The following is a 12696-nucleotide window of genomic DNA, read 5'->3' as shown; positions in this document are numbered from 1 at the left end:
AAGATAGAGGTATTGAGGAGAGGTGGGTTTTGTATGCATCTGTTTGTTTCTTTTTAAGCTGCATCTCTTCCCATACCTCAATAAAAGCAAAGTATCTATTTCTCAAAGGAGAGAAACCAGCTGCTTACTAAGACCTTTGAAACACAGAGCTCTTCGGGTTGGAAGGGACCTTAAAGTCCATCTTGCTGCACTCCCCTGCAACAGGATATGGACACCTTCCACTGGACCAGCTTGCTCCAAGCCCCCTCCAACCTGGCCTTGGACACTCCCAGGAGTGGGACAGCCACAAGTCCTCTGAGCAACTTGTAATAGTGCCTGGATAACTTTGGTAGCAATCCTCCTGTAATTCTTTAGATTCACACCCAAATCCTCTACAGGAACACTTCAAAAGAGGCAAAATATGCCATTTTCAGAGCTGCAACATTTGTACCATAATGCAGACAAATCTTCTGCAAGGCTGTCATTCAGAACTTGTTATTTCCCTCCACAGATCCAGCAGGTTTTGCAACGTTTTATCTTACCATTATCAGCTTGATGCTTCCCTCCCCATATGCCTTTCACTCTGGAGTGATTTAGAAATGTTGATTGTCAACAGCTCTTCTCAGTAAAACAATCCCTTGTCCTTGACCACACTGATCCTCAAGAGCCAACAAAGAAACCCCATCCCTTGGAACTGAAGACCACTTTATAAAACTGCTCCTTTTTCACAAGGTCAGCTGCTAGTTAAGAGAAGATTCCATTTGAGATCTTACAGAAACCATTCTGATCTTTGTTTCATGTTCTTATTTTTGGGCCGAGTGCTATTATTACCTTTCCTCATCTTTCAGCCTGAGAAGGAATGCTGGCTGTCCTTGCAAGCAATAAAAACAAACAAAAAAACCCCTCAATGAATATCAGTCTGTAAAATCAATTTTAGTATGATGCTGATGAAATTTGCACCTTTTAACAGCTGTTAAGCTAGTTTCAAGGGTGAATGGTGATGCTGTGTTTAAAAACCAAACCCTGTAAATAGCATTAGCTGCTGAATTTTAAAAAGCATCTCAAAACCCCAATCAAATGACTTATTTAGAGGCAATCCTTCGCCAACCCTTTCAGATAGCCATACATGTGTGCATTACCTTGTGGCCACGTGCAGCTTGTATTACACCTTTATTACTGGTCCTGTGAGGAACTTGAAAACCACGATAAAGCAGATAGGCAATCCCAATTAGATATCTACACAGCCAGTTGGAAAACATTTGGGGTAATAGCATTTGGGTAAGTTGCAATTTCCAGTGGAGAAAAAAAGCCAAGAGCTCAAAAAATTTACGATGATTCTTTTGACTCACAGAACCAATCTAAAACACCTCCCTGCACAGAGGTGCATAAAACATCTCTTTCAAATAGGCAGATCAACGTGTTATGCTTTACTGTAAGGGCAGCAGCTGAGATGACCTGAACTTTGTGACTCTAAGAGCAGCTAGACAAAGAAAGCACTAAAGGAACACTATTACCCACTAAAGGAACAAATCTCCTCCGTTTGTTCTAAGTGCACTCTATTATATAAACCACATAAAATGTCAATATGACTCTCACAAAACACAGAGCGTGTCACTTGATATTTGGAATGATCACTACAGCAGTTTTTGAAGCACCAACCTAACTTTCAGCACCCATACCCACATTTAAGATATTTTAAATATCTAAAATATTTTCCTGTGGATCACTAAGGAGCATGGAAGGATGAGTTGACTAAAATGATTGAAATTAGTGGAGTGAATATTTCTCTTATAAGTCCAGAAAATTATGTCTCCATTGAGTCTTGGTCATGAGAATGACCTTAGACAGGAATGATTATTGAGGTTTGTAAACCTGAGCTCCCTGAAGGCAGAGAAAAGGGAAGGATAGTGACAGGTCCACATTGCCTGCAGCCATCCAGTGGTGAGCATGTGCTGGAGGAAGAAAAGGGTAAAACAGCAAAATGAATTTTAATGTACATGCACCTGCAGAAAGTGCCACCTGTGCTGGCCAAAAGGCACAGCACGGGAAAATGATGGGAGTGCTCAGGTCAAAGGAGCAGGGAGCAATAAGAATGCTGCTATTACCAGAAATGAGGGGTTTACCATAAAGCTAAGCAAGTTTGGTGATAACACACCCTGCCCACAAAAATGACCACAGTGTCTCAGGACATGATTTGAAAACAGCATTTAAACTAAAGGTACAGACCATTTTCTTCCTAACAAACTCTGCTTCCTACATTTGAATTCCACCCAAGGAAATCATTAAGCTGTATTGATTTATTGATACAAGAACCTGATCTAATTTGCATGTGTAAATTAGCAGCAAGAACATTTCCCATTACTTTGCAATATGGCTGCAATGGCTGTTTACTTAATTTCCTGTGGCACAGCTCTGGTTTTGCAAAATGCGTTTGCAACCAGGGGTGTCAGCTCAGATTTAGTTACATGTTACATATGCTTCATGAAAAGGTGAAGCAGTGCAAACATAAATATCTGGGAATTACTATTTGCTACCGGATATAAGGCTCTCCAAGCAGAATGCATCCATCCTTTGCAACACCTCAGTTTTCCTCTGTACAAGTACTAGAGAAAGCTTATTTGAGTCTTTAATTTCTCTTAAGATGAAAGGGTTTTCACTGTTTTTGATATAATTACCTTGAAATTGTCTTTTACACATCTAGGTTCTAATAGTTTCTTGATCCTTGTAGGAGGTGGGAGATAAAACATGCTTGAATATGAAATAATCCATCTATTTTAAAGCCTTTTTAAATTTAAAATAATGGATATTTGGACACTGTTATTTGGTTCCTCTAATTCAGTGTGATGCAACAGCGTCCAAGTGCAAAGTTAAAATCTCACACCCTTTCTATCAGCTGCTGAAGGTCAGGTGTCTGAACAGTTCTAGTTCCACCACCAGCTTCCTGCCAGAACTCCAAAAGGACAAAACCAGGGAAGCCCAATACACAGAGGACTCAGTGCAGTGGGTTCCCATGGCTGTGCAGTGGGAGCTGACCCAAAAGCTGCATCATATTCCAATGGGTTTGCTCCTTCAAAAACGTGGCAAAACACAGTAAGGTAGCAAGCTCCTGTCAGAAATTAACTTCTAAGAAGTGACTTTGTTTTTTAATCTGAAACATGCATAGCTCTTTATTTATTGATAACTTGGAAAGGAGGAATAACTGAGTGAGATAATTCTAGGGCTGTGACTTCATATTTTAACTCACCAGAAAGCTGTTGCGAAAACAACTTAAATTACTGAAGATACTGTGGCTGTTTACTGATCTGTCCAAAACCCAGCAAGGTCACATCTGCTCTGAAGTGGAAATTGAGCAACATTTTTTTTTTCTTCCTGTACTGGGAAGCAAGCCTTGGAAAGCTTAATTTTCTTTTAAGTAAACTTTGCAAGGGAGCCACAAGAGAGAAGAAAGACTCCCAGAAGTTAAAGCTCCCTTCCACAGGCTGTGTGTCACAGGACCTGCAGCACATCAAAGTGTCACATCCAAATCCATGGCAGCACAAGCAACAATCAGGAAACCAAATTCAGGGGGCTTGCATTTAGGGATTAAAAATGAAATAATTCTTTTTTATGCATGGTGGGCAATGTCATGCTAAACCACCTTGCTGGCAGAACACCAGGAGACGACTAGAAAGGCTCTTAAATATAACTGTATGGAGAACTCTACCCCAAATAGCTATTACTTTTTTTATTAATAATATTTCTCCTAATTATTCTGAAATCTGGTCCAGGGAAATTATTTGAGGCCGTTAAAAAAATAACCAAATTATCAAAGCCTCAACAAATAAGATCTATTACATAGCAATCAGCACAGCTTATACAAATGCAAGGCATGTATCAACAACATATTGATTACCTGTGTAGCCAAGAACAATATGTGTAAGAGGTGAGATGCATATACAAACATGGATTGCCAAAAGGCCTCATACAGGAATCTTTAAAACTGTTTCCAAACAGGCTGAACAGTCTGAGAAAGAAGGCTCTCACATGAATAAAAATGCTGATTAAAAAAGAAAGATATTGAAGGTCAGTGTAAAAGCCATTTCTCTCTCCAAACAGAGATACTCAGCAGAGTCTTACAGGATTTATGAAAGACTCTGGTGTTCAGCATGTTTTTAAGTTATCTGGAAAAAGGAGCAGAGAGTGTGATGACAAACTTTCAGAACACTACTGTTATTCATGGCGGTAAAGATAGGAATTGACTGAAGAAGTCCAAAAAAAACCTTGCAGCCAAGGGATGGGGAGAGATAATGGCAGAAGCAATTCAGGAAGGATTGCTGTGAAATGATGCACAAGGGAAAAACAAAATTAGCTCCACAGTGATAAGCCAGCCACTAATACATAGGAACAGGAGGTTAAGGTCAGGGTAGACGGCGCTGTGAAAACATAAATCCAGTACCCAGGAGTGCAAAACCAGACATGAATATCAGCAATTACTAAAAAAGGAGCAAAAAGGCAAACCGAAATATCATGAGCTCCTTGTGCAAATTCACCACACTGCTGCATCTTTCCAACTGGATGCAGTTTTGGTACTCCCCTTGCAGTGAGGCTAATTCAGGATACAGAGTGACTCCCATGAAAGGAGCCACTGGCCACCCCAGCTCTTCCCAAACCTCCTCAAGAAAATTGGTTGTTAACAGCTGCCCTTTCATTGCTGCTGTAAAAGAGAGGCAATTATGCAAAGTCTAGAACATCTTTCTGTCATTTGCTGCGAAGTGGAGTCTTCGGTTTTGATAAGGGGAAATAAAATAAATAGGCTTTTAGGCCTGAGGATGGTAACAACCAAGGAGAATGACTGTAGTTCACTGAACAGATGCTGAAAAAAGCCAAACCAACAACTTGACATCATCTTTTTCTCCACATAGCTGAAAGAAGAGCATTTGAATTTATGGGAAATGGCATTTAGAAATTACAAGTAACCTAACATATTATTTCTCTTAATTTTTGTAATTAACCTATGAAGTTGCAGGAGAAATCATTCCTTTGGCTTGCAGGGAATAGCTATAAAGAAGTTAAGCAGGAATTCAAAAGACTAGAGATCAGGGACTAGTTGTGTTAATACTGCAGGGAATCCATCCACCAACGCAACACAACGCAGGTATTCAGTCTCAAGAGCCCAAATGTTAAGGAATTAATAAAGTGAGCAATCAGCTTGCAATGGGAATTCCTTTTCTGTAGGAACCAGGAGCCTGGAACAGAACAATGCAGATCACAAAGCAATCTCATTTCGAGTGGGGCCCCCCAGGAGCACAAGTTACTGCCTTGATACACCTACCATCTTCTCTCCAGTCTGTCAGCCCATTGCTTTTCCCCATGTGCATCCTAAGAGCATCAAGTTGTGTCCAGTGAAAAGAGCACTACCAGGGATTCCAAGAAAGGCATTTCCCTTTATCCTAAACAGCTATTCAGCTATAAAATAAAAGAATATATTCTTTAGAGATACCCTGTAGTTCAAAAAACAGTGTTAATATAAATCAATTATTTTAATAAAATCAAATAGCTATAGTAGCAATTTATTACAAAGAGACCTAATAAACTGAAATCCATGTATAATACTGTTTTTTAATAATCATTATATTAACAAAAGTAATAACTACTGACAAAAGCTAAATGCCTCAGTCAGAAAGGAGTGAAAGCAGCTATGTCAAGTGTGGGAAGGAAGCAAAGCATCACTCAGCTCACCTAAGCTTGGTGCTTTAAGCTTCAACAGTCCGTGTCACCTTCATTACACTAATAAATATATTTATGCTTATATACACCCACACAGAAGCACTCCAGCAAGTTACACAGGTACTCTTCACCAGCTGACTTCTCCATCTCACTGAAGTGACAGCTTCCCTCTCTCCAGGTGTAATGGTGTTCCTGCCCTCTGGCTAGGTGATAATTGCATCTGCTAAAGAAGTGGCAAGGAGATGGGAAAGAAATTATTTACGCTTATTCAAAGAGGAGGGGCTCAATTAGCACTTCATTTAAGAATTCAGCTATCAGAATTTGACCATAACTCAGATATAATCTGAGCTCCCAGTTCCGTCCATCCCTCTCTCCTGGTTGGTTTGGTTCTTCCTCTTGGGTCCTAAGTCTCAAACAGGAATTCCTGCTTGGAAACAGGAAGGTCAAACAGGAAGGCAGAGATCTGAATAATGGTCTGTTCACACCCAAAAGTCCTAACACTAAAATGCCTAGGAGAAAAAAGATGCAAGGACCTGCACAGGGTCTCTATCCAGGTAGCAGGGAGTGTTACCAGGAGTAAAAATACAAACTGTACTGCTACATCTCTACCTATTAAGAAGCCCGGAGACCATTTGAGGTTGTTCTGCACTATAGGAAAAGTAACTCTAGTGCACATGACCATGATTTGGCTCCCCCATAATGCAAATCAACTGAGGAAACAGAAATTTGTAATTAAAATTGTTCTTATGGGTCTCTCCTACCCTTGGACTAAGTCCAGAAAGTTCCACTTTTGTCAAGGAGATAAACGCATGTTTTACTTCAAAGTGGCTGAGAAACACCACTGAATTAAATATTCTGTATACAAGAGAGGAGAAAACCAGTTCTCAACACAAAAGATAAGGTAATTAATTAAAAAACCCCAACCAGTTTCCAGTAGCGTCATCAGGGATTTGCATGCATTAGCATTGAGCAGGCACAGAAACACACAAGCTGAAATGGAGGTTTATTGGTCTAGGCTGGGCTCATCCAAGCAACAACAAATTACTCTGGTCCTGATAAGAAGCAGGTATTAACCAAACAGCAATATAGTTCTTTAAACCCCTAAATAATAGCAACTTGGCAACTTAAAAAAATCATAAACAGGCAAGAACTATTCTTCAACTGTTACTCATTAGAAATTACAGCAAACAGACCAATACTGCTATCAGAAATACTGAAAATATGGATAGCATGCAATTCCTAATCTCCTTATGTTCCTTTCATCTGCTGAAGTTGTTGAATGACAGACATAAAAGGGTGAATAAAATCTTCTCAAGAAAATATCTCCTCGAAGTTGGAACAATTGTGGGTAATCCTCCCACGAGTAACACTAAAGATCCAAGGCACTTATCACAAACCTGAAATCTCACAAGTCCTCATCACATGTTTCATAAAGAAGCTTTTCCTAGTCAGGAAAAAAAAGAGGGTGGAAGGAAAAGAAAAAAGCCAGTGATATTGTTCTATTCTTTGCTTGTGGTATAGAAACAAAAATCTCCAGCTGAACTCCAGTGGTTTGGGAAGGTGAATGGACCCGACTGAATTCCAGCATGATTTGCTCTTTCCCCAAGGACTGCCCAGATTCCCAGCTTGCCTCAGCTTGCCTCAGGCCAAGCTTCCCTCCACTCCAGGGCTTGGAGCAAATCCCACCTGCTGTCAGGGATCCATTACAACCAGAAGCTCAGAGTCCCATGAAACCATCAAAAGTTCCCAGGAAGAACAAGTTCTGTAGCACAGAGCTTCGAACAAATGGTGCTACATTTACCCTTCTTCTCGAGGGTAAATGTAGCCATGCTCCAGCAGGAATGTCTCACAGAGGACAAGCAAAGGGTTACTGTAACAAAGCAAGAATTTCCTTTCCCTGCCCCCCCCTGTCTTGAGCTGAAAACCCCCTGTCACTTCCAGGGCAGGTCTCATTCTGGTGCTCCCAAATCCCAGAGTGACCTTCCCCACAATGGCCACATTACTCATAAGAACGGATTACAACCACTGCAGTTTGTCCCATTCCAGTGCCTTGGTATCTACTGCCACAATTTTTCCAATACTAATACGCACCCACCTTACACAGCCCCTGCATTTGGTTTTTCCAAAGAATTAGGGGGGTTAAATCCCTGACTGGGAAGGGCAGATGGGTGTTTTGAGACACAAGGCAGCAAAGGCAGGCAGTAAGCAGAGCTCTGATTCTTTCCCTGGGTGTCTGAGCCCTGCGGTCAGATCAGGGGAGAGATCTGGAAGCAGTCCCTGCCCCAGCACAGCCCATCTGCACCAAGAGCAAGTGACCTGCTGCTGCACTCCTGCACTCCCTTAATTAGGATCTCTCACAGCTCTGCAGGTATCATCTGGAAATTAAAAAGCTATTTTACAGGTTTTGACACACCCAACTTAAAATACAGCAAACCAACCTAATTGAGACCTTTTGATAATGCTTCTCAGGATCATAGTCACTGGTTTAAAAAAAAAAATACCAAAGCAACTAGCAGTGGTTACTACCAAGGAACAAGCTCCTGCTCTTCCAGTCCATTTCAATCACAGTGTCATTAACTGTAACTCAATTAGTTTTATCACCTGAAGCCAAACACTCAATTTTTGACCTGATATCCAGCATATTAAAGGCTTTTATAGCTATCCTAAACACTTTTGCAATTATGAATATCAGGCAGATCATTTTTTTTTCCTGCCATCTTGAATCCCTTGACATGATCCCTTGGAGACTGCCTTGGCCATTTTTCTAGTCGAGCATTTCACTGTCTTCCTCCAGAGATTTGTTTCAAGGTTCTCAGCACATCCTCTCCAGAAAAAACTGGTAACAAAGAGCAAAAACAAAGGACACTGGCTTCTTCAAAACAGTCAACTTGTGACTTCATCTTGTTATCCACAACCTGCATGTGTGGAAATGATTAGGGTCTACTGCCATGAGATGCAATTTTCAGATCAGAGATTAATCTCAATTTGAAACATCTTGATGCTAAAGAACTTGCACAATTTCAAGATGGATCTTGCCAACCTGGTGCTTTAAGCATAAGAACAAAGACTTAAATAAAATTTAAAAGCCCACTGATACATAAAGTTGATGGGTAAAATCAATGCCATTGGAAGAAATGAAGTCTGTGTAAGTGCTACAAAAATAATAGTTTTTAAAAACAAAGAAATACAAACGCAATTAGGAGTGACCCATTAGTTTTTAGTAAGGCATGGAAAGCACACGGTTGTAGGAGCTGTGTCTTTTCTTCCTTTAACAAAGGAAAGCTAAAATGAATGCTATAGGAGACAGTTTTACAAAAACATGCAGGGGGGAAAGTCTGTAAATGTGCGCTGGAAGAGGATTCCCAAACACCAAGAAATATTTCAAGCAAAGTTTTGACATCACTTTTACTGACCAGTAAATCAGTTAAAACCATTTTTCCTGATCAGTAAATCAGTTAAAAGCACTGCCTTATTTTGTTTTCCTGTCTAAATGAAACTACTCATCACTGAGTAAATTCACAGTTACCCAGTAATTCTTAACAAGACTGATGTACTGCACATTTAGAAAATGGAACAGCATTCAGCCAGGCTGCAAACAGCACCATCAAATAGGTCCTGAAGGAAGTAACTCTGTCCCTAAGCCCTACACCCACCACAGAAGAACACATAAGAACAGTCATCATCAGTTCTAAGAAATTACAAATACTTCTCTAAAACTCTTATTCTCCAAACTCCTTTTCTTTCATGCTCTGTTAAACCTCATGCAGTAATAAATGGAAACAACTCATTCTGTAACAGTCTTAACCCTTGAGGAGGTTTTAGAAGCAGCAAATATGATACAAAGAAATTGAAGGGAAGAAGTATACAAGAGCTAAACAAACAACTCCAGTGCTGGGCCACCTCTGTACTCTGCAGAGGACATAGCTGAGAGAACAGGCTGGCTGTTCAGATAAGCTCTTTTTCCAAGCTGCTGCTGATGACCCAGTTGGACCTTTTCAGATGATGTCAGAGTTGCATACCCATTTCCACAAACACATGGCCAAGCAGCATTTCTTTTACCAAGACACAAAAATCCTCCTTTGCCTACTACCTTGGGTAAGGGGAGAAATGCTTTTGTCTGAAGGAAAAAAACAAGGAAATGAAGGGAAAGTTTTGCACACCTGCCTGCAGACAAGATTCATCCTTGCTCTCACTCAGGGTTTTACTTGAAAATCAGTTGGTTGAAAGAATCTTTTGAGGCAAAAAAAAAAATTGCTAACATTTTTTTCTTCCTGGTCAAATTTTATGTTCTATTGAATTTTTAAAAAATCACCAAGTACAGCAACAAGAAAGGGGAGGTAGGAGCAAAGGATCCAAATTAGTCCGTCAGGACGTTGAAAAATACTTTCTGAATAGAACCACTGGTTACACTTTTCTAGTTACCCTTCAGTAATACCACAGAAGAAGGAAGACAAAAGTATCCATGGTACTTAGAGAAATGAGCTGCACTCCCACTACTGAAGGCTGTAATCTTCTGGTTTAAGCAACTGGAAAATTTTGATAAGTTTAATAAGACATCTCCAACTTACTGAAAACTTTCACAAAGAATAACTTGGAAGCGCAGCACTTCCCAAATCTAGCTCTCCCCTTCACTATCTTGGGTAGAGGTCAAAAGCCATTTTCTCCATTACACTTGGAGCCCATTGCCTCTTGCCCTGTCCCTGGAAAACACTGAGAAGAGCCAGGCTCCAGCTTCATGCATCCACAAACATCCCTATTTTGGCAATGCAAGCACATCCTATCACTGGGTGTCTCCTAGGATGGGCCACATGGAGCTTTCTGCCAACCAGATCTGTCCCCAGCCTTCTCTTCAGAAAGCTGAAGAGCCCCAGCACTCTGGCTCTCCTTATTTCCCATTTGTTTCAGCAACCCTAATGCTTTCTGCGAGCTCTCCACTGTTAGCTGGGGAGAAGCACCAAAGAAAATTCCCAGTAAAATAATTTTCTAGGACAGGCTAAAAACAAAGAGCTTTCCAGCCATGGGAAGAGCAGCAAGCAGACTTGATGGAAGTGCCCAAGGAGGCAATGAATTAAAAATCCAGGATAACTCTGTTCATGTACAGTAGAGTGGCATTTCAAGAAGCCTGAATATGAATGAGAGTAACATGATAAATGCACTAAAAACCAGAGTCACTGAAAGAACCTTTATGAATGGCTGAGTAACAGCACACACAGAGAGAATGATCTTGTTTTGAGAACAAGGAATCATTCTGGCATACAAACGAGCCCACTGGGCAGGGGGGGCACTGAAAACAGTGGGGAAGGTGCCTGGCTGATGCTTGGGGACCACAGGGGACAGAGGAACAAGCTCTGTGGGATTGTGCAGCCATTAAAGGTGAAAGAATCTTGAGAAATAAAAGGAGATGAAAAAAGAGTCAAATGCAGAATCCATAACAGATATGCTAAATAGTCCTTGTAAAAATGATAACAGCATGAACTAAAATGAGTGCCAGGTTTTAAATGAATATTTTAATGTGGCCTTCCTTCTTATGGAAGCAAGAGCAGGCAGAACACTGTTCTAACACAATGCAGTGGGTGTTGGATTGTAAATAAAAGCCACCACTGATCCAAAAACTTCCCAAAAGAGAAGGATCTCTTTGGCAAGTCATGGCTACATGATATTTCAAGTTGTGACCACAATCACTTTTCAATTGGGATGATAAACCACCTCTCCAATATCTGTCCACAAGAAAAGGAAGCCACAAATAAAACCTGTTAGAGCTTAACTTGGGACAACAGGAAGAGCTTAAAAGTGAGGGAGACAAAGTAAACGAGTACAACAAGCAAAAAGATAATGCAAGACAACACAGATGGGATTTAAAATGGACCCAAAATGGCCCATTAGCACTTTGTAGAAGCTGAGCAAACACACAGCTTTCAAATGAAATTACTCCTCTGCAATGCTACAATCTTAGAGAGGAAAAAAACCCTGGAAGTACTCAATAATTTGTACTTCACAGAGCTTGGTAACTCCTATTAACTTGTAAATAGCATTCAATGCCTGAGAGAGGCAATGTCAGTCCACCTCCATGATGACATCAAAGTTTAATAACACAGGCACTATTAGTTTCAATTAAAATCATTCATCCTTGTGACTTGCTGTTTTAACTTAGTATATTTACTTATTTTTGCAATAAACTTCTTATAATGACCTCCCTATGCCAATGACCAGGACTAGGATCTGGGTGTGACTAAGGATCAATCTCATGTGCAGCAGCAAACTCCTGCAAGGACCTAAAAGTCTTTCAGGACTGATTTACCTCTGTGCATCTTGCAGGCTAGATGCATTTGTTATAAAACCCCAGTTCTTCAAAATCTTCCAATAAATTATCAGCTTAAGTATTTGTCATGCAAGAGTCACAATGATCAATTATAATACCCGGGAGCTTTTTTAAATTAGGGAGGGAAGAAAATATGAATTAATAAGATAATAATTAAGATAATGTATGAAGGCTAAGCAAAACCAAAGCAGACCCAGATTAGAAAGAAAAGAGGGATTGGGGAATGAAGCACAAACCACACAGTTTAACATGACCAGGCAAAAAAATCTGGGGGAAATCCCCCACAATCCAAAGACTGGCCAGCTAGAAAAAAACTACCTATAAATAGTAAAAAGAGAGTCAAAACAACATTGTCCTATGACAAATACTTGATAACCAGTTAATTAATTACCTTATCTGTTAATACCTTCTATTTTAGTAGCTTAAAGTAAACCATAGGCACAGTAAATTTATCTGTGTCTCAGAACTGTAGAGAGGAAATTTCAGTACAGAAATACTGTTCTTTTTTAAAGAGCATTTTTGTTCTAATGCATAGAAGCTGCCACTGATCCATGTGGACAGAGCTGCAGCAAAGGAGCTAGTTTTCCAAAAACCACATTATTTACATGGGGAACAGCTTAGACATGAACACACTGATACACAAGACAATGGCAGATTTGCATTTATCTCAAACGTATTTCAGTTCAAGTCTG

This window comes from Haemorhous mexicanus, chromosome 4 (genome assembly GCF_027477595.1).
Source record: "Haemorhous mexicanus isolate bHaeMex1 chromosome 4, bHaeMex1.pri, whole genome shotgun sequence".
NCBI lineage: Eukaryota > Metazoa > Chordata > Aves > Passeriformes > Fringillidae > Haemorhous > Haemorhous mexicanus.
Note: the sequence above shows the minus strand (reverse complement) of the source record.